This window comes from Pelodiscus sinensis, chromosome 19, assembly GCF_052426305.1.
Source record: "Pelodiscus sinensis isolate ZL-2025 chromosome 19, ASM5242630v1, whole genome shotgun sequence".
Lineage (NCBI taxonomy): Eukaryota > Metazoa > Chordata > Testudines > Trionychidae > Pelodiscus > Pelodiscus sinensis.
In genome coordinates, this window is record NC_143070.1 from 3,194,187 (window position 1) to 3,216,571 (window position 22,385).

Genomic DNA, 22,385 nt, shown 5'->3' on the forward strand with positions numbered 1-22,385 from the left:
AGATGGGAAGCGACTGTCTAGGAAGGAGCATGGCGGAAAGGGATCTAGGGGTCATAGTGGACCACAAGTGAATATGAGTCAACAGTGTGATGCTGTTGCAGAAAAAGCAAATATGATTCTAGGTTGTATCAACAGGTGTGTTGTAAGCAAACTCGTGAAGTCATTCTGCCGCTCTACTCTGCACTAGTTAGGCCCAGCTGGAGTACTGTGTCCAGTTCTGGGCCCTCTACTGTAGAAAGGACATGGACGCATTGGAGAGGGTCCAGAGGAGAGCAACAAGAATGATTAAAGGCTTAGAGAACATGACCTATGAAGCCAGGCTTCATGGACTGGGCTTGTTTAGTTTGCAAAAAAGAAGATTAAGGGGGGACATGAGAGCGGTTTTCAACTATCTAAAAGGGTTCACAAGGAGGAAGGAGAAAATTTGTTCCAGTTGGTTTCTGAGGACAGGACAAGGAGCAATGGTCTTAAAGTGCAGCAGGGGAGATTTAGATTGGACATTAGGAAAAAATTCCTAACTGTCAGGGTGGAGAAATACTGGAATAAATTGCCAAGGGAGGTGGTGGAATCTCCCTCCCTGGAGATATTTAAGAACATGTTAGACAGACATCTGTCAGGGTTGGTGTAGACGGAGCTTGGTCCTGCTTTGAGGGCAGGGGGTTGGACCCGATGACCTCCTGAGGTCTCTGCCCACCCTGGGATTCTATGATTCTATGATTCTATGATACTGTGTGTTGATCCGGTTGCTCCATCTCGAGCACGTGACAGTGGAACTGGAAAAGTTCCCGAGACAGGCTCCTGAAGCGATGCAGGGCACGGGACGGCTTTTGTGCTGGCAGATTATACTGCTGTTTAGCTTAGAGACGAGGCGGCAAAGGGAGCATGTGATTGAGGTCACTACAAGATGAAGGGTGAGGAAACAATAAAGAGAGAAGTGTTGTTTGTCTTTTCCCCCAACAGGAAGGCAAGGGAGCAGCGGATGAAGTGAATCGGCCACAGGCTTAGTAGAAATCCGAGGGAGGTGTTTTTCGCAGAACACACGGCGGACCTGTGGAACTCATGGCTGGGGGATGGTGCCTGGGCCGAAAGCGTAACTGGGTTCCCAATAAAGAACTGGCTAAGCCCCTAGAGCAGTGGTCCTCAAAGTGCAGCCCCCCCCCACCCTGAAGGTTGGAGAACCAGGGAAGCGGGGGAGCTCAGAGCCTCAGCAGTTGGATCCGGCTGGTGGGAGAAGCAAATGGCTCCATGCGCTACTGTTCTCCCTTCCCCACAGCTGGGGGAACGGCAGGGCAGGGAAATGTTAACTGGAGGCTTTCCATGCTGCTCCCATTGGCTGCAATTCCAGCCAATGGGAGCAGTGAGAGGCATGCCTCGGAGTATGGTAACCATCCCCCATCTCCCTCATGCCCAGACCCGACTCCCATCCTCCTTACATACAACCCAGGGAAATTGTGGAATCTCCATCTCTGGAGATATTTAAGAGCAGGCTGGATAAATGTCTATCAGGGATGGTCTAGACAGTGCTGGGTCCTGCCATGAGGGCAGGGGACTGGACTCGATGTCCTCTCGAGGTCCCTTCCTGTTCTGTGATTCTATGATTCCGAGACCCCATCAATGACCATTAATCAAGGTGGTCTTGAATGCATCCCCATCCTCGGGGTGTCCCTGAACTTTTGACTGCCAGAGACCAGGAGAGGAAGCCTGAGGTGAGGGAGAGGGAGGCTTGAGCATTGGCCTGCTAAACCCAGGGTTGTGAGTTCAATCCTTGAGGGATCCATTTAGGGATCTGGGGAAAATCTGTCAGGGTTGGTACTTGGTCCTACCATGAGGGCAGGGGACTGGACTCGATGACCTCTCGAGGTCCTTTCCAGCTCTATGAGATAGGTGTATCGCCATAGATATATAGGTGAATCTCTTCCAAAAGCTCTGGTCCCGGCTGGTGTTGGAGACAGGACTCTGAGCTAGATGGCTCATGGGGTCTGACCCAGTGGGGTCCAATGCCCATGGTAGGTCTGACTTCCTTCACTCTGCTCCCCAGAGCTGTGCTGGTTTGCCCTAGCTGAGGCTTTGGCCTACCACACGTCAGAAAAGATCCAGTGGCTACTTGCTGTTAACCACATCCCCATGCTAGCGAACGTGGAGTGTCCGCTTTGAAAGGCCACTTTGCTCTCACACGGTTTCACACCCTCCCTTTGGGGTGTGCGGTCACAAGGGGACAGGAAAAGGAAAAGGGGTCATGCAGGTTTGAACTGACCCTTCCTGGCCAGGCCCACCCTCTGCGACATGGAAAATTCAGCATGTGTGTGTGTGGGGGGGGTGGGAATGACCCAGCCAGGGGCCCTGTGGTCGAAGGATGCAATTTAACGGGGAGGCCGCCGGATGATGTAGAGACGGAACTATAGAGCCATGAAGGGTGGGACAGTGAGATATCAGTGGCCCCGATGCTAAACAAAGCTGTGTGTCATATTTAGGAATGTGATGGTAGCTCCTTAGAATCATAGACTCACAGAACCCTAGAACTGGTAGGGACCTTGAGAGGTCATTAACTCCTGTCCACTGCCCTCAACTCAGGACCAAGCACCATCTAGACCAGTAGTTCTGAAAGTGGGCCATATGGCTCCCCAGGGGACCACGCCTTACTTCAAGGGGGCCACATAGAAAAATCTGGAACATTAGGGGGCCACGGTAAGTTTCTGAGGGGGCCACCCAAGCTTAACTGCCAGGCGCATGATAAATGAGGCTCAGAAGGGGGCGATGAGCAAACAGACCGTCCCTGACGGGTGTCTGTGCAACCCGCTCTTAATTATCTCCAGGGATGGAGATTCCACCACCCTCCTAGCCTCCAGTGTTTCACCACCTCACAAGCAGGAAGGTTTTCCTAAGTCCAACCTCCCTTGCTGCAGTTTAAGCCCATTGCTTCTTGTCCTCAGAGGCCAAGGAGAACAATTTTTCTCCCTCTTCCTTGTCACACCCTTGTAGATACTTGAAAACCGCTCTCATGTCCCCTCTCAGTCTTCTCTTTTCCAAACTAAACAAGCCCAATTCTTTCAGTCTTCCCTCATCGCTCATGTTCTCTCGACCTTTCATCATTCTTGTTGCTCTTCTCGGGACCTTCCCCAATTTCTTGAAATAAATGCCCTCGGATGACGGGCTGTCCCCGTTACTGTAACCTCCGTGCACCTTCCAGACTATGACGTACTTCCCCTCACAACGCCCCCATGGTCTTCCTTTCTTAGAGCTGGGAGCAAAACAAGAAAGGAAAGGCCAAATTTCCAAAGGTCTTCAAGTTCTCACAGCTGCCAACAGGGCACCCAGTGGCGTTTTTAGACACAGGGCCCGGGTTCACCGAGCAACTTCGGCGTCCCCACGCTGAGCAGTGCAACACCCAAGTCCAGGAGGGGAGATGGGGCAGCCCAGAATGTCTGAAACTGGGGTGATGTTGGAGGGGGAGGGACATCAGGACATGAGGTACATAGGCCCCACATGTCTTTTGACTGGCCTATCACCTTAGTCCAGGGGTGGGCTGCTTTTTACGCCATGCATGATGATGCTGTTGGTGCACCAATCACTTGAACATCCCAACGTTTGTGACAGCTGCTAGACCCCCGCCTCCCAGCACCAAAAAACGCAAGTGGGCCCCTAGTGAGAATGGGTCCTGAGCAACGTGTCCAATAAGCTGAGCACAGGGATTGGCCCCCAGGAAAGATTCAGGTTTCACCCAGATGAGTAGCAGAGCGCCCACAGCTAGCAGCTACTGGTGGTGCACATCAGCACAGACCTTGGTGCACTGAACAAAAATGATTCCACACACACACATGGAAACAATGAGAGGGCCCCTTGGTGTAGTGAGGCAGCTGCCCACTCTGGCTGGACAGGTTAAATCAGGCTAGAGAATGCGTGCGCAGAGCCCTGGCCAATCAGAGAGAGGCTTGTAAGAAGCCAATCAGAGAGCCGCTTGCTGGGGCAGCTGTGGTTATAAGAAGCTGCCCAGCAGAGCAGAAGGCAGTTGGGTCCTGATCGGCTCCCAGCATGGGAGTAGCATCTGGAGAGAGCAGGACTGGGCAGGCTTAGGGGAGCTAGAGAGGGAGGCTACAGTCTGATACCTGCCAGGTTGTGGCCTTGATTTGGTGGCTGTGGTCCTGGGATTACTGTGGGTCTAGAACAGAGGGGGTGCTCATGAGAGGTGGGTGTTGACCCTGTCACAGTAACCTCTATGGATGCAGCAGCGACCAAAGCACCAACAAAAGCCCTGAACGGAAGGTCAGCGCTGCTGCGATCCATCTTCTGGAGTTCGATTTAGTGGGTCTAGTTAAGACTCGCTAAATCAAACTCAGAGGCAACCCCCATCAGCGACCAGGACTCCTGCTCCTCCCACTCTGGAGACGATGGAAACTCGCATTCGGGTTCATCGACTCCAGCTACATAATTATCGTGGCTGGAGCTGCGTCTCTTGCTTCGACCTGGCCTTCTAGGGAAGGCATGGCCTGAGCCACAAGCAGCGACAGAAATCTGCAAGCATGACGCCAACTTCCATTTTGTCGGGCCAGGCATTTTTAGTGACAATCCGCAAGGCCGCGATGGCACGGAGGGTCAATCAAACTACCTGAAAGTCCCACTAGTGGTCTCTCCTTTTAGGGCTGAGCCTAGGGGTCTGATCATAAAGACTTTTTCTGGGATTTGCAGCACCATCATTCCTGTATGATTGGTGCCATGTGACTGTGGTCCCTCTTGTAAAAATGGGTAGCGCAGTCCTTTTCCTTGGTCTTCTGGAGAGTGACCAGTTTCCAGTGTTCCCTGTAAGCTGAGTGCTTGGGCAGCCACCCCTGGAGAGATTCACATGCCACCTGGCTGATTAGCAGAGCCTCCACAGACAGCAGCGTCTGTCCCCAAGACAGCGTCCACACTGCCACGGATGCTCTTCCGCAAAAGCACATCTCTTGTGCAAAAGCACAGGGCAGTGTGGACACGCTCTTGTGAACGACCTTTTGCACAAGAACTCTTCCGCAAAAGTTCTTGCGCAAGAAGCCGCCGGTGTAGACGTAGCCTAAGAGTGGACAGAGATTGTGCAAGGGAAGGGCCATGTTGGAGGATACACTTCTTTGGGGAGGCCAAGCCAGAGACGGCCATGAACATCTGCAGCAACGAGGGGATGGAAGCAGAAAGCTGCGGCGACAGAAGGCTAGAAAATCGGCGGGAGAGGGGAGGGGGGGCGAAGGAAGGGAAGGAGAGAAGGAACCTGCAGCCGTTGCATGAACTAAACCTGTAGAGGTGGCTGGCCGGAAGGCTAGACACAGAGACATCAGCAGAGCTGGTGGGGATGGATGGACCTCCACGCTCTTCCTGGTGTATGTTTTTGTTTACAAGTGCAACCCCATCTAGAGGCATGGGGACCACTTAGAGGTTAACAAGCGTGCTCTACGGACAACGAGCTTTTAGCTCCTGCAGTAGCAGCTCATTCACTAAGCTCCAGTGGTCCCTGGTTCAATCCCCCCTGCCGACAACTGGGGTCCATCGGTATCCCGCAAGGAGGGAGTAAGACTGTACAGCTACGTTTACACTGGCAGCTTCTTGTGCAAGAGACGTGCTCTTGCGCATCAGCGTCTACGGCAGTATGGATGCTCTCTTGCGCAAGAAAGCTCCGATGGCCATTTTAGCCACAGGGGTTTCTTGCGCAAGAAATTCATGTTGCCTGTCTACACTGGCCTCTTGCGCAAGAGGGCTTACTCCTTGTGGGGAGAGGAATAACTCTTCCAGAAGAAGCCCTGTTTTCCGACACTAGACTGTAAATTTAACGCGCGTGCAGTGTTGACACCCGGCAAGTTTTTGTGCAAGAACAGCTGTTCCTGCACAAGAAGCCACCAGTGCAGACTTAGCTCACGTGTAAACTCTTCCTGGTGAAGCTGGTAGCCACAAGGGCTGGGTTCAACATGTCGCAGTTCCTCTTTGTGCTACAAAGCCCTCCCCCCAGGAATCTGGAAAAACTTCCCCACCTGGCCGCTCTAGGCAGCAGCTGTTCCCCTTTCACAAGCCCCGAATCTGCGCTCAGGAAATAAGAATTCTTATTAAAAGGGAACTGGGCATTAGCTTGGGAAAACACAACTACCACCATCAGAGATAAGCAAACCATCCACCCCCAATGGTGTCCTTTGGCCCCGTTTCTCACCCGGCAGGGTGAACATCCAACTCACAGGTCATATCCTCTCCCTCACCCCCCACCCCTCACGGCTACGTCTACACTGGAGGCTTCTTGCACAAGAACTGTTTTGCGGAAGAGTTCTTGCGCAAAAAGTCTTCCACAAGAGCACGTCTACACTGGCATGAGCATTTGCGCAAGAGCGTCTATGGCAGCATGGACTCTCTCTTGCACAAGAAAGCTCCGATGGCCATTTTAACCGTAGGGGTTTCTTGCACAAGAAATTCATGTTGCCTGTCCACACTGCCTTCTTGTGGAAGAGCTCTTGTACAAGAGGGGTCATTCCTCGTGGGGAGAGGAATAACTCTTCGGGAAGAAGCCCTGTTTTCCGATGCTAGACTGTAAATTTACTTGTTCAAGAACACACGTGCAGTGTAGACACCTGGCAAGTTTTTGCACAAGAATGACTGTTCTTGTGCAAGAAGCCACCAGTGTAGATGTAGCCCCCGAGTCGTTGTCCTGGGTGGGGGGAAGCACAGGGGTCAGAAGAATTCATCCCCCAAGCCCAGCCACTGCGACCGGCTGTCCTGTTCATGTTGTATGTGCTGTTTGTTGTATGTGCTGCCCACTGCTAGGTCGTTCGCTCTGCCGCTGTCGGCTGCTGCCATCGTTGATTTCCCAGTGGCCGCCTGCCTCTCTACCACGAGAGATCCTGCCCCTTAACCTGGCTTATTGTGATCTCAGCAATTAACCAGCTCCTCGCTGCCTGGGCAGGTTGGGCCCCTCTGCAGGTTTGGGCTTAGCACTTGAAGCTGGCCTTCCAAGGAGTGTTGAGAGTGATAAAAGACTCTCCGTTGCGTTGCGTTGCGTTGCGTTGCATTGCGTTGTGTTGCCTTGCGTTGCGTTGCCCTGCCTCGCCTCGCCTCTTGCCTTTCACTGGAGTTTGTCATTCCTACCCCACTGTTTAGCGAGTGAGGTCCCGTTCAGGGTGATTCTCGCCATCAATGCAGGCTCGTTACCATCCTGCTGCCCGCTACCTGTCCCATCAGGAAATTAACCTCTCATTACGCCTGTGCTGAAGGTATTTGTAACCCAGCTACAGCCCAAACCGATCCCTCAGGCAGCCCAGCGTCCTTTGCGGCGTACCCAGACAGAGTGGGCGTGCCTATGCAAATACAGTCGGGGGCTGTGTTCCCTCCTCCTCCCCAGCTCATGGCTCCATGCCAGGGAAGAGTTTTTTCAGACCGGGCTAAGCCAGGGAAATCATCCAATCTTTGGAAAAATGACTCTGCTCCCCTACTCCAACCATGTCCCATCACTCTCGGCGGTGGAGGGCCGGAGGAGGGGCTGTGGAGGCAATTTGGGCACAGAACACAAATCACTCGGGGTATATCTACACTTGCACTCTCTTTCGATAGAGAGATGCAAATGCAGACATTCGAAGTTGCAAATGAAGCCGGGATTTAAATCTCCTGCGCTTCATTTGCATAATTGCGTTATGGCGCTATTTCGAAATAAAAAAGTTATTTCCAAAGAAGGGCTGTCTTTCGAAATACCCGCATCCACACAGCGTTTTGATTTTGAAATAGCGCCATAACGCGATTATGCAAATGAAGCGTGGGATATTTCCATCCTGGCTTCATTGGCCATTTCAAATGTCTGCATTTGCATCTGTCGAAAGACGGTGCAAGTGTAGACGTACCCTCGGTGGCACTTCAGCTTCCGCCTTGCAAACTGGAAGGGACTTCGAGGGGTCATCCAGTCCGGACCCCTGCCCTCGTGGCAGGACCAAGCACTGTCTAGTTCATCCCTGACAGGTGTCTGTCCAACCTGCTCTTCAATATCTCCAGGGATGGAGACTCCACAACCCCTCTAGGCAATTTATTCCAGTGTTTCACCACCCTGACAGGTAGGAAACTTTTCCTAGTGTCCAACTTGCCCCCTGGGAAAGTTCTCTCCCCGCTAGCGGGGTGTTGCTGGCAGCTGAACTCTCTTAACACACTTTGTCAGGGGTTCACATGAGCCCAGCGTGGAGGCGCGCCGCCCCCTACTGCCGGGAGAGGTGAACTTTCCAGGTTGATTTCTACTGGCCCGGCTTCTGTTCCTATGAGTGAAGGCAGGTGGAAGTGAGTTGCCCGAAACACTGAGCCCAGAGCAGCTCTTAGCCCCTGCTGGGTTTTATTTCACAGCCCTGTCCGCCCCCCCCAGGAATATCTACACATCAACTCCCCCCCCCCAAAAAAAATATGCAGTAGCAAATCTACTGCAGCTCACACTCCAGGGCCAAAACTAAGTGATTGCTACATGGGCTGGAGTTCACCATCGAAGAGACACCCTCCAGTCAGGTGTTAGAGCAAGGGTGGGGAACAGCTGGCCTGGAGGACAGATCCGACCCAGCAACTTGCCTGGATCTGGGCCCTGTGGCTTGGAGCCTCCCCGCCCCCCAACATCAGGAAACTGGCTCTTCAGCCCTGCAGCCCTGTTCCTGTCCAGACCCTGCACCCCCAAACCGCTCCTGCACCCTACCCGCTCCTGCACCCTACCTCCCGTCCAGCCCTCCCCCAACCCGCTCCTGCACCCTACCTCCCGTCCACCCCTCCCCCAACCCGCTCCTGCACCCTACCTCCCGTCCACCCCTCCCCCAACCCGCTCCTGCACCCTACCTCCCGTCCACCCCTCCCCCAACCCGCTCCTGCACCCTACCTCCCGTCCAGCCCTCCCCCAACCTGCTCCTGCACCCTACCTCCCGTCCACCCCTCCCCCAACCCGCTCCTGCACCCTACCTCCCGTCCAGCCCTCCCCCAACCTGCTCCTGCACCCTACCCCCATCCAGCTCCTGCACCCTACCTCCCGTCCACCCTTCCCCCAACCCGCTCCTGCACCCTACCTCCCGTCCACCCTTCCCCCAACCCGCTCCTGCACCTTACCTCCTGTCCACCCCTCCCCCCCCAACTCCCAACCTGCTCTTACACCGTATCTACCATCCAGCCCTCTCACCCCCAACCTACTCTTGCACCTTTCCTTGACCCCACACCCCAAACTTGCTTGCCGACAACCCCTTCCCACACCCTGAATTTCTCATTTTTGTCCCCACCATAAAATCTACTATCCTCCTCCTAGGCTCTGGTGTGCGAGGGGGACGTGGGGAGGGGTTTTCTGCATCTCGGTGGGGGGGAGGTTCTTTTTGCTTCTTCCTTGTGTGCGGCCCTGGACTGGTTTTTCTGTGGGGCAGCAGCCCCCAACCCAACAAAGGTTCCCTGGCCCTGGTTTGGAGCTTGCGGTATGAGAATGGCCACATGGCTTGTTCTTAGCCTGCTAGCACCCGGGTTCCCAGCCCATGGTCTGCGGACCCCGGGGGTCCGTGGGAAATTTTAAATGCAGGGATGGGACCCCCCGCGGTGGGTCTGATCCTTGGTTTTCTTTTCTTTTTCTTTTTTTTTCTTTCCTTACTTTTCTTTTCTCTCTTTCTTTTCCTTTCCTTTTTCCTTTTCTCTTTCTTTCCCCTTTTCTTTTCTTTTCTTTTCTTTTCTTTTCTTTTCTTTTCTTTTCTTTTCTTTTCTTTTCTCTTTCTTTCCCCTTTTTCTCACTTTTCCTTTTCCTTTCTTTTCTTTTCTCTTTTCCTTTCCTTTCTCTTTCTTTTCCCTTTTTCTTACTTTTCCTTTTCCTTTCTTTTCCTTTCTCTTTTTCTTTTCTTTTCTTTTCTCTTTTCCTTTCCTTTCTCTTTCTTTCCCCTTTTTCTTTCTTTTCTTTTCCTTTCTTTCCCTTTCCCTTTCTTTTCCTTTTCTTTTCCCTTTTCCTTTCCTTACTTTTCTTTACTCTTTCTTTTCTCTTTTTCTTGGTTTTCTGTTTCTTTTTCTTACTCTCTTCCCCAGGGAGGAAGGCAGGGGGCATGAAATGTTAACAGACTGAAAAGGGGTCCATATGCTTGAAAAGATTGGGAACCGCTGCTTTACCACGAGGCCTGCATATTTAATTCTGTAGACCCAGGTTCTCAGAGTCACCGCTGCAAGATTTTGAGGGCTCCCACCCCCCCATGGCAGTCGTACCACAGGAAACTTCTGTTTTCTGCATGAAGGGATGCAGATAAAGCTGGGAAAATAAAGGTTTTTTTGGGGGGGGAGGGGGGGTTATGCTGGCCATTCTGAAAAAACCATAAGACCATTTATTTGGGGCTGAACTGAGAAAGGACACTCTTTGAAAGTTTTGGTGAATTATTAAGAAATTGAAAAAGAAAAACCCACCCCACTTAATTTGGGTCTGTGGTGGGGCAACTCCCCACACTGGCCAGGAGCCTGCACAGAGCCCTGGCCAATCAGGCATAGGCTTTTAAAGAGCCAACCAGAGCGTAGCTTTCTGGGACAGCCCTGTATAAAAGCAGCTGCCCAGCAGAGAGTAGGCAGTGAGGTGCTGGCCAGGGAAGGTGTGGGGCTGGTTCCCAGAGATGCACCTCTGCTAGAGCCAGGCTGGCCAGGCAAAAAGAGGGCTAGAGAGGGGTTACAGCCTGATACGTGGCATGCTGAAAGCTTTTCTCCAGGGGCCGGGAAGGTGCAAAGGATCCCAGGGGAAGTGACCCAGGGAGCAAGAGGCAGTGAAGGGGAGCAGACAAGGCAGGACCAGGCTGCTGCCCGAGGGTCCCTGGGTCAGGACCCACAGTAGTCCCTCACCTTGCCACTAAGCTATGGCCAGTACAGACTGGGGCTGGACTTGGAGGCCACAGTGACAGGAGAAACTCAGGACTGCGGCTAAACATCCCCAGAACCATAGACTCACAGAACACTAGAAGGTCATCAAGTCCCTCTAAATGTGTTTTCTTAAAGGGGCAGACTTTTTTTTTTTTTTTTTTTTTTTTTGCTCGAAAACTTTGTGCCAGCTCGTTGCGCTGGATCCAATGATATCTTGGCTCTTTGCCCAAGATGGGTTGGCTGCCCCTGAGCTAGATCATCCCTGGCAGGTGTCTGTCCAACCTGCTTTTAGATATCTCCAGGGATGGAAATTAGAAGGTGGACGAGAGACCGCTTTAGAGTCCAGCGTCCGAACACGGGTCCAGCGTCCGAACACGGACAGAGCAGAGTGATGGAGGGAGTTGCCAGCCAGAGGAAGTGCCCTGCTGAGGACAGAGCTAATTCCCAAAGCTACCAGTAGGAGGTGAGTCGACCCTGTGAAAGGGCCGAATGCACATTTTGTTGGATCCAAAAACGAACCCCGGCGTTTTCATTCTGAGCATTGTAAGCGTGTGCTCAGTGACATGAAAGGGAGGTTTTGAAACTGCAGGTCCCTTTAAGCCAAAGGGGGGAGAAATCAAAATGGCATCCAAGGGAACATTTTGTCTTTTTTGGTGTTTGTTTTTGTCCCTTATTTTCACAGAAGCCATTTGCAAACTTGAGGTGGACTTGCCAAACGTCCCAGTGTCACTGGATCCTGCATTTATCGCAGAAGAAAAGCTTTCTGTGCAACGTTTCACCTATATACGGAATAAAAACCACGCGGGGTCCTGTGGTACCTTAGGGTGTGTCTCGACCACGTGGCTTTGTCAACGGAGCCATGCAAAGTAGTTTACCCGACCTAGTCAAAGAAGCAGGGATTTAAATAATCCCGGCTTCATTAAAATAAAAACGACCACTGCGCTGTGCCGATGATCAGCTGATCTGGCACAGTGCGGCAGTCAAGACGTGGCTCGGTCGACAAGGGAAGCCTTTGTCGACCACTCCGGTAAACTTCATTTCACAAGGCATAAGGCAGCAGTCGACAAAGGCAGCTGGTTGACCATCCCTGAAATAGACAGACCGACCCAGGTCTTGCAGCGGGGGGGGGGCTGAGACAGGGATAGAAATGGCCTTTTGTGAGTCCTACGCCGTTTCTCTCTTCTCTGAGGCCCTGCTCCTGTGGGGCTGCGCAAGGGGCCTCCTTTATCTCAGGGGGCTGCACGATTGTTGTAACCCAGACGGTCTCTGGCACAAGGCAGTGTCGCTCCCCGCGCTTCTGTGCCTAGAATGGGGGCGGGAGGAGGGAGGTACCGACCGAGCCGTAACAGCCATGGGATTGGACACCCAGCACCCGGCTCTCCCAATGTGGGGTGCGATCAGCCTGCCCCTCCTTAGACAGGCCCTGGCTGGACTCTCAGGTCCCTTGAATGATGGGAAAAAACGACACGGTCGGACAACAGTGGAATCTGCCAGCTCCGAGCCTGGGTACCGGGAAACCCAGCGACTCGTGGGCACCCGCAGGACCCCGACGGGCCGCCCCTCACAGCCCCGGGGGGCTGGTGCGCAGGGTTTCCGGTTCCGTGGCGGGGAGAGGGTTAATGTCGAGATGGAAAAATAACCCGCCTGCCAGAACCCGCCTCCCTGCTGGGCTAACGGTGCCGAGCGAGAGAATCGGCCGTTGCTGGCGCCATCAAAAAACTGGATCAATGACAGATGGTCCCACAGCATCTCGCAGACTAATAGCACCTGGCGCTGAGGTCATGAGCTTTTCGTGGGCTTCCCATGAGACAGCTGTTATCGATTTCCCTTTCCCTGTTCCCTTTTCCCCTCGCCTGCTCTTCCCCATGGCAACCTGTGGGATGAGGAGGGAGTGGAAAAGAGAGGCGGGACTAAAATGCCGCAGTGCCACCATCGACTGCAGACGCTGCCGGGAGCGAGTTCAGGGCGTTTCTGCCGGGCGCTGGCAGCGGGAGATGGGTAAGCGGTGGGTTTTGCCCAGGGGGAGTTAGGGACCGGGGGGGATTTGGTGGATTCCTTAAGGGCATGTGGGACAGCGGGGGATGGAGGCAGAAGGGGGAAAAACCTTCCTTCAGACCCACGCAGGGCACATGCAGGCCGGGGGCTGAGCGCTGGGGAGCGGTGTGAGGGAGGAGAGGTGTATTTGGGGGGTGGATTGGTGGATTCTTTAAGGGCACGTGGAGAGGGGGGTTGGCAGGTGGGCATGGAGCGTGACAAAATGGGGGGGTCATTGGTGTAGGCATATGGGGATGCTGGGGTTGGGCCCTGATTTCAGGTGGGCTCTGATTTCGGGAGGGTGGGGTAGGGGCAGTTGGGGCCGCGTCTCCCCCCACCAGCCCCTTAGTGGAGTGACAGACTTTCTGGCCAGGGTCCCACTTGGCAGCTGGGGGTCAGGGTGGGGGGCTTGCCCAGTTCCGGTGGGGGAGTGGGGTTCAGGGGGTCTTGCAGCCCCCCAAACCTCAACCTGCTTCCCAGCAAGAGCTGGGAGTCCCTACAATGAAGGAGGAGGGGAGCAGTTTTTGTGGGGGGGGGGGCAGATAGATGCAGGCAGCTGGGGGGGGCTGAAAGATTAAAGAATGCATCTGTGTTGCTTGGGGTAGACATTTGGCACCAGCTGTTACTAAGGGGAGTTAATTTAATTAACCGGGAGCCTGCTTGTCTCCAGCCGACCACCTCACTGTATCTCTGCTCCCCCCCATCCCACTGGAAAGGGATGGGGGGGGTCCACACTAAGGCAGGGCGGGGGCAGCTGTAGGCAGACTGGAGCCAGGCAGCTGCACAGAGGGGCGATTGTGGCTTTGCTGAACCAGAGAAAGAAGCTCTCTTCTTGTGCGGCTTCAGGCAAGGAGAACTGCTAAAATTAACCCCCCCACCCCCACCACCACCAACAGCCTCCCCCCTCGTGTTCATGTGCAGCCACTCGGGAAAGATTCCAGTGCTGCCCAGCTGATGAGCAGAGCCCCCCCTCCCCCCCCCACTGGGTTTTTCACTTCCACTGGTGGTGCCCATTAACTTTTGCCTAGGTGCACGTCACATTTTATTCTGCACATGGGTGGAGCAAATCCACCCATGGATGGAAAAGATGAGCAGGAACATCGGCTGGAATTCGCTCAAAGGCCGGATGCGGACTCCCGCCCCTGCTAAGGTGGCTGAGCTTGGATCTACTAAACCCCCGCGAGGAGAGCGGTTGGCTTTTGGCTGGTGCAATGCGCGTTTGGACCGTGGCTGTGTCCTTGACGCGCCCCTAGAAATAAGGGCGCTTTGCGTTGGCAGGCTGGGACTAGCTGGAGCGGCCGGAGGAGAAAGCTTATGGCTTATTGCCTTGCCACAGGAGAGCCCCACGCCGACAGGGAAAGCTGGGTTCTTGCATGGCACCCAACGGCGGCCGCTCACGGTACAGACAAGAGCCCATTGTGAAAACAACCAAAGAAAATATTCTGCTTTGATGTCTGGAGCCACCAGGAAGGGTGTGTTCATGCCTCTCCTGGCTTGCCAGCCTGTCGGTTTAATGATTCCCAGCTTCTCTCAAGGCATAAAACCAGCCCCGCAGGTGAATGCGCAGACCCTGACTTGCTTTCTAGCTTCACGGCACGTCCCCCCTTTCCTGGCCTCCTCCTGTGCAGACTCTTCATTTTCAGCCTTCGGCTGGTGCCTGGGCTCAAACTGCTCAGATCTGGTGTGAAGGGGGGGGAGAGGGGTTGTAGGACACGCTCCAGAATTAGCACTTTGTTCCCCTCCGGCCCTGGAAAGTCCCCTGCCCTGGTGCTGAGGATTTTGGGAGTATTCCCTGGACGGAGGAATTGGGAAGGGCTTCACCTCTCCCCTCCAGCCCCTTGGCACCCCTGTCTGGGGCCTCATTGTGCAAACAGACATCAAACGCCTAAACCAGTCTCCCTCTGCTGTCTGCCTTCCCCGCTAGATGTTTCCTTCTGCCCTCCAGTCCTGCCGCACCCAGCTCCAGGGGTGTCCTTCCCTCCTCCCCCTTCCCTGGACCAGCCACCCCCTCGCTGCTGCTCCCACACCTCCAGGGGCTCCTTCCCTCCCTTCTGGGACCCTCCCTGCCCTTCCCCATTGCATTCCAGCGGAGTGAGGAGGAGGCTGTTGCAGGGGCGGGGGGATAATTTTAGCAGTTCTCCTTGCCTGAAGCCGCACAAGAAGAGAGCTTCTTGCTCTGGTTCAGCAAAGCCACAATCGCCCCTCTGTGCAGCTGCCTGGCTCCAGTCTGCCTACAGCTGCCCCCGCCCTGCCTTAGTGTGGACCCCCCCCATCCCTTTCCAGTGGGATGTGGGGGAGCAGAGATACAGTGAGGTGGTTGGCTAGAGACAAGCAGGCTCCCTGTTAATTAAATTAACTCCCCTTTGTAACAGCTGGTGCCACCTGGCTGCCCCCAAGCAACACAGATAAAGTCTTTAATCTTTCAGCCCCCCCCCCCCGCCCCAGCTGCCTGCATCCATCTCCCCCCCCCCCCTTACAAAAACCACTCCCCTCCTCCTTTATTGTAGGGACTCCAAGCAATTCCCTCTGCTACACCAGGGGCTCTGTGCACCCCCAAATTCCACCTGCCCCTATAAAAGGATCCCCCATTCTGCCCCCTAAAGGAGAGGCTCCTTCGACGGTCCTGTGGGACCTGACGTTGTACCCAGCTTGATTGCTCTGCTGCAGTACAGCCGGAAGGTCACCGGGACGCATAGTGATGCAGCCGGGAATGAGGACTGTCAACCCCAAGTGTTTAAAAATCATGGATCAGGTCATGAAATTGGCTTCAAAATGTTGGGGGGTTAGTTTTAGAGGGGACTTTTATTTGTCTTGTGGTTTCGGAGCATTTATAGCCCAGTCCGGTCAGGTTTGCAGGCTAGGAACCCATACAGGTAAGGAATTTGCTTTATCATATGAATCCTTAGATTCTTACATAATCAATCGAATCCCGAGTTTTGAGGACAGCTCCAAATATTGGTGAGCTTGTGACAGGACCGTGAGAGCTGGCAATTGATGATATCACTATGATGTGACACCAAGTCGAGGTTCCCCCAAATCCTGCACCCCGTCTTCAGCAAGAACAGACTCCACCAGCCAGTAGAATAGGGAGGGTTTATTGCTTCTCCAGGATACAGCACAGCATAGACGTGATGTGGTTACAGGAGTCAGGGCCAGGATGCCTCAGACCCCTTGGGTTAGGAGTCCATCACCCCTAGCCCCTCAACTTAGGTAGTTTCCTTCACGTTTCTCCGCCAGCCACCCCCTTCCCCCGAACACTCCCTTCCTTAGTTCCAACTCGTCTGACCGGTTGGGTCTTTTTCTACCTGACTTAGGTAGCCCACCTGCCGGGCAGTGCTCAGAGGCAGAGGCGAGTAGGGGTCAACCACAGCCCACCGCCCACACACAACAACCAGCAAGGGACTGACACTACATCACAACATGTGGGTGAGTCAGTGGGAATCACACCTCGCAGTGCAGGGGGACCCCGGGTTACGGAGCAGACACCCCCCCCAAGACGCCACACCTGAACATCCGCATTTCCACCGCAAGAAATTCCGGGGCTCAAAAGTCAACCTGCCCCTAGTGCAGAAGTCACGAGATTGTTCAACATCCTGGGGAAAGCGAGTCCGTTAGCTGTGAAACGATGTCACATCCCCTCTTGGACCTCACCTGTTTCCCTTCTACCGCCAGCTCCAGCTGCTCCTGGTGGGCAGCCAAGGGGCAGAGTTATTTTGGGGGGAGCAGGTGGTCTGAGGAGGAGAGAGGAGGGGCTGTGTGTGTGTGTGTGTGTGTGTGAGTGACTGTCATTGGGTCCTACAGGACACGTGGATTAGACCGGACGTCTGTGCTTTCATCTTCCTGCCTTTAACTTAGTGTGCTTTGTACTTTTCCTGGGGAAGGAAGTGTGAGGGGGACGGCATCTCTCCGGGGGGCTAACACGATGGTTTATAATGTCCCCGGTGAAGCAGGGCAGGGAGCGATGGGCCCCAATGGCTTTGGGAAGCGTCCGAGGCCGGAATCGGGGTTTAAAAGCCTCCCACTGGTGGGAAGATACAAGGAACACGGAGGTAAGAGACTCTCTGTGAGGCCTTGCTCAGGGGCTGCCGGAGCGTAGATCCTAATCCCGTGTCACGAAGGGCTGGGGGGGTCCTTGGGCCCTGCTCCCCCCATCCGCAGCCAGTTGTGACTCTCAGGTGGCAGGTTGAAGGGAAGGTTCGTTGGTCGACGGGGACACAGCGTAGAACAGACTTGTTGGCACAGGAGCCAGAAGCTGCTGGCCGCATCCATCGTGGGGGGAGGGGGTGGCAGGGCTAGAGCCATCGGCCTCTCCCTGCCGCCCCAGCCAGCAGAGACTGACCCGCTCCCAGCTCCTGGTCCCAGCCTGGACCTTCTTCCTGCTTCCCAGACCAAAAGCTCGCACCCCCTCCTGGGCTCAGGTGACGAAGGGCATCAGCCGCCGTGCACACGGGAGAGGCTGTCACACCGGAACTTTCCATCACCATCCAGGTAGTGGGGTCATGACCAGGGAAACTGAGGCACCCACACAGGAGAGTACAATAGGCTAGTAGAACTTGCATGCAACATAACCAGGCCAATAAAATCCCCTTTTTGTCACGGGAGGGGCTGATTCTTGAAGAAGCCGGGTGGGGAAAAGAGGTCGGGGCAAGATGAAAAAGCCGCCGGCGGCTGTGAGATGGGGCAGGTCTCTTCTGCCTCCCTGCGGGTGCCTGGTCCCTCAACCAGTGTTGCTGCTATTTTTATGGGGGGGAAGGGGGAGTGAGGGTTTTTCAAAAAGCAAAAAGGAGGGCGTGATGCTGAAAAGTTTGGGACCCGCTGGGGGCCGCAGGAGCACACGGTGATTATAAACAGAAAAAACAACCGATGGTCTTCCTAGACTCGCCACACATGGCACAGCCCACTTCTTCAGATGACCGGAATGCTTAACGTGTATCGACGAACCCGGCTCCGCCCCTGAGGAGATCCCAGGACACACTCCCTCGCTGGGGGAGGTGCGGGGAGTTCCTCCGCGGGAGATTTTCTAAAGGGGGCAGGTGTTTAGACACCCCAGATCCTGCATCTTCTGGGTAGGGGGGTTGGGTGACTGTGAGCCTTGTGGTGTCCTCTCAGCCCCTGGTGTTGGAAATCCAGCCTTCTCCTGGGAACCGGAGTCAGCTACGAGCTGCAGGGCGGGGATGCAGCCAGCAGGGGTCGCCGCGTCTCTTAGCTCGGGGCCTTGCACAGGGAGGCTGAGGGAACCCAGAGGGGGAGGCTGTGAGCAGTGGGGCAGCTGCAGCTAGGCGGGGGGGGGGGGAGAGAAAAGGGGCAGAAAGGCCCTAGGGAGCACTGGACGGCTGGTGCAGCATAAGGCACAAAGACACCACCCCTGGAAGCTGCCCGAACCCCACAGCACAGCCAGGGGTGGCGGGGAGGGTCCCCGGGGCATTTTAGCTCACTCGGGGGCAGCAGTTGGGACCAGGGGACATGTGGAGGGAGAGTGCAGGGTGCTGGGGGCAAGGGGAGCAGGTGGCAAGTTTGGTGGAGCCCAGCCCCGGGCCAGGAATATTCCTGGTGCTCAGGCATCCTGGGCCCATGTGACTCGCCGCCAGTGCTCAGAGGAGCAGGCTGGGGGGAATGGTTCTGAGCTGCAGTAGCACCTAGAGACCCCAGCTGGGATCAGGGCCCCGTTGTGCCGGGCGCTGCACAGACACAGCGAGAGACAGTCCCTGCCCCAGCTGAGATCAGGGCCCCGTTGTGCCGGGCGCTGCACAGACACAGCGAGAGACAGTCCCTGCCCCAGCTGGGATCAGGGCCCCGTTGTGCCGGGCGCTGCACAGACACAGCGGGAGACAGTCCCTGCCCCAGCTGAGATCAGGGCCCCGTTGTGCCGGGCGCTGCACAGACACAGCGAGAGACAGTCCCTGCCCCAGCGGAGATCAGGGCCCCGTTGTGCCGGGCGCTGCACAGACACAGCGAGAGACAGTCCCTGCCCCAGCTGAGATCAGGGCCCCGTTGTGCCGGGCGCTGCACAGACACAGCGAGAGACAGTCCCTGCCCCAGCTGAGATCAGGGCCCCGTTGTGCCGGGTGCTGCACAGACACAGCGAGAGACAGTCCCTGCCCCAGCTGGGATCAGGGCCCCGTTGTGCCGGGCGCTGCACAGACACAGCGAGAGACAGTCCCTGCCCCAGCTGAGATCAGGGCCCCGTTGTGCCGGGCGCTGCACAGACACAGCGAGAGACAGACCCTGCCCCAGCTGAGATCAGGGCCCCGTTGTGCCGGGCGCTGCACAGACATAGCGAGAGACAGACCCTGCCTGACAGACTCGGCACCCGCAGGACCCCGACGGGCCGCCCCTCACGGCCCCGGGGGGCTGGTGCGCGGGGTTCCCGGTTCCGTGGCAGGGAGAGGGTTAATGTGGAGATGGGAAATAACCCGCCTGCCAGGACCCGCCTCCCTGCTGGGCTCATGGGGCCGAGCCAGAGACTCCGCCGGTGCTGGCACAATTAAAAACTGGAACCGCAACGGAGGGTCCCGCAGCGCTTTGGGGACTAATCACCCCGGGGGGGGGGGGAGGGGAGGGTTGTGAGCTGTTTGTGGCACCGCCCCTGCTTGGGATGAGGCAGCTGCGGGCAGTTCCCCTGTTCCTATCTTCTCTTCCCCCGTCACCTGCTTCCCCATGGCATCCCGAGTGAGGAGGCGGGCGGAAAAGGGAGGAGTGACTAATATGCCGCAGTGCAGGTCTGTCACTGCAGACACCACAGGGAGCGGGTCTTGGGCGTTTCTGCCGGGCACAGGCAGTGGGAGCCGGGTAAGCGGCGGGGTTTGCCCGGGGGAGGGGGGTTAGGGACGGGGGCAATTTGGTGGATTCTTTAAAGGCAGGTGGGGATGGAGGTAGAAGGGGAAAAACCTCCCTTCAGATTTCCCCAGGGCTGTGGGGGGCACATCTAGGCAGGGGGCAGAGCACTAGGGAATGGACAGAGGGAGGAGGAGGAGGGGTGTGTTTGGGGGGTGTGAATTGGCCCAGGCAAGCAGAGGGCAGAGCACTGGGGAATGGAGGGAGGGAGGAGGAGAGGGGTGTTTGGGGGGTGTGAATTGGTCCAGGCAAGCAGGGGGCAGAGCACTGGGGAATGGAGGGAGGGAGGAGGAGAGGGGTGTTTGGGGGGTGTGAATTGGTCCAGGCAAGCAGGGGGCAGAGCACTGGGGAATGGAGGGAGGGAGGAGGAGAGGGGTGTTTGGGGGGTGTGAATTGGTCCAGGCAAGCAGGGGGCAGAGCACTGGGGAATGGACAGAGGGAGGAGGAGGAGGGGTGTGTTTGGGGGGTGTGAATTGGTCCAGGCAAGCAGGGGGCAGAGCACTGGGGAATGGAGGGAGGGAGGAGGAGAGGGGTGTTTGGGGGGTGTGAATTGGTCCAGGCAAGCAGGGGGCAGAGCACTGGGGAATGGACAGAGGGAGGAGGAGAGGGGTGTGTTTGGGGGGTGTGAATTGGTCCAGGCAAGCAGAGGGCAGAGCACTGGGGAATGGACAGAGGGAGGAGGAGGAGGGGTGTGTTTGGGGGGTGTGAATTGGTCCAGGCAAGCAGGGGGCAGAGCACTGGGGAATGGAGGGAGGGAGGAGGAGAGGGGTGTTTGGGGGGTGTGAATTGGTCCAGGCAAGCAGGGGGCAGAGCACTGGGGAATGGACAGAGGGAGGAGGAGAGGGGTGTGTTTGGGGGGTGTGAATTGGTCCAGGCAAGCAGGGGGCAGAGCACTGGGGAATGGTGGGAGGGAGGAGGAGAGGGGTGTTTGGGGGGTGTGAATTGGTCCAGGCAAGCAGGGGGCAGAGCACTGGGGAATGGAGGGAGGGAGGAGGAGAGGGGTGTTTGGGGGTGTGAATTGGCCCAGGCAAGCAGGGGGGCTGCCCGTCTCTTGGGGGTGTTTGCCTGTAAGGCGTTGACAGCGCCTCCGTTGCAGGTTTGGGGGAGTAGAGAGCTGGGGGGGGGGTAGCACTCTCCTGCAAGACTGCAGCCCCCCCCCCGGCTCAGCTCTGTGCCCAGCCGAGGGGGGGGGGGAGATGTTGGGTTGACCGGTCGGCACTGTGTGTGAGGGGCAGCCCAGAGAGACAAAAGGGGGGGGTCTGGCATGGGCAGATGAGGACACTTGGGTGGGCCCCGATTTCAGGAGGGTGGGAAAGGGCAGTTGGGGACACCTCTCCCCCCATAAGTCCCCTGGGGGGGGGGACAGGGGCCCTGGGAAAATAGCAGGGTGAAGAAAAGTGCCCCCACCTGCGGTGCCCCCCTTGGAACTGCGGCTGGGGAGCAGGGTCTGGGTGGGGGGCTTGCCCAGCTCCAGCAGCTGAGTGGGGGTCAGGGGTTTACAACCCCCCCACACACAATACCCAGGCCCACTTTGCAGCAAGAGCTGGGACAGGGGTGGACCTGGATGGTAAGGGGGGGTGAACGGCCCACTCAGACTCACCCGCCCCTGGGGTGTGTGGGGAACACGGACCCCTTTGTGTTGTGGGTGGGCGACATTATGGGGGGCTGGTCTGTGGGGAGGAGGATGGGCAGAGGCCCTGGGGGGGAGAATCAGGGTGTGGGCCTTGAGGGGGAAGGCGGGGAAAGGAGGGAGATGGGGGGGTTCTTTTATTAGGGAGGGAGGAATTTGGGGGTGCACAGAGCCCCTGGAATGGGAGGAGATTGGGGGACCCTTTTGAGGGGGGGAAGGTGGGGCCCACAGAGCCTCTCCTTTGAGGGGCAGAAGGGGGGATCCTTTTATACGGGTGGGCAGAATTTGGGGGTGCACAGAGCCCCTTGCCTAGCAGAAGGAGCTGCTTGGAGTCCCTACAATAAAGGAGGAGGGGAGGGGTTTTTGGAGAGGGGAGGAAGATGGATGCAGGCAGCGGAGGGGCCTGAAAGATTAAAGATTGCTCTGTTTTGCTTGGGGGCAGCTTGGCTGCACCATCTGTCACAAGGGCCAATTAATTTAGTGAGCCTGGAGCGGGCTGACAGTCTCTGTGCTCCTCCCCTCCCCAACTGGGATGTGATTGGGGAAGGGCAGGGTGGGTCCCAGAAGGGGGAGAAGGACCCCCCCAAGTTGTGGGAGCAGCAGCGAGGGGGTGGGTGGTCTGGGAATGGGGAGGAGGGAAGGACACCCCTGGAGCTGGGTACGGCAGCACTGGAGGGCAGAAGGAAGCGTCTGGGGGGGGGGGGGGGGGAGGCAGACAGCAGAGGGTGTCTAGTTTGGAGCAGGCAGGACGGATCCCCAGAGGGGACTAGAGGGGAGCTGGGCTGGGAAGAGGCGTTTGATGTCTGTTTGCACAAGGCCCCCAGACAAGGGTGCCAAGGGGCTGGAGGGGAGAGGTGAAGCCCTTCCCAATTCCTCCGTCCAGGGAATACTCCCCAAATCCCCAGCACCAGGGCAGGGGACTTTCCAGGGCCGGAGGGGAACAAAGTGCTAATTCTGGAGCGTGTCCTACAACCCCTCTCCCCCCCCTTCACACCAGATCTGAGCTGTTTGAGCCCAGGCACCAGTTAAGAATCTGCACAGGAGGAGGCCAGGAAAGGGGGGACGTGCAGTG

At 56.4% G+C, this 22,385-nt stretch overlaps 2 protein-coding genes across 4 annotated transcripts in view; both read left to right on the forward strand.

The window, feature by feature from the left end:
- Positions 1–22,385, forward strand: part of LOC102445187 (zinc finger protein RFP-like) — a 397,132-nt gene that overhangs the window by 129,646 nt on the left and 245,101 nt on the right. The gene's annotated exons all lie outside the window — the stretch shown is intronic.
- The window catches only part of LOC102456961 (C-type lectin domain family 2 member D-like), a 56,020-nt gene continuing 46,230 nt past the window's right edge, over positions 12,596–22,385 (forward strand). Inside the window, exon 1 of one of the 3 annotated variants that reach the window (XM_075913821.2) lies at positions 12,596–12,813. The gene's annotated coding sequence lies outside the window, so the exon portion shown is untranslated. Of the gene's footprint in view, positions 12,814–16,334; positions 16,899–19,511; positions 19,639–22,385 lie in introns of those variants that run through there. The other 2 variants (XM_089770715.1, XM_089770714.1) reach the window with 2 other exon arrangements.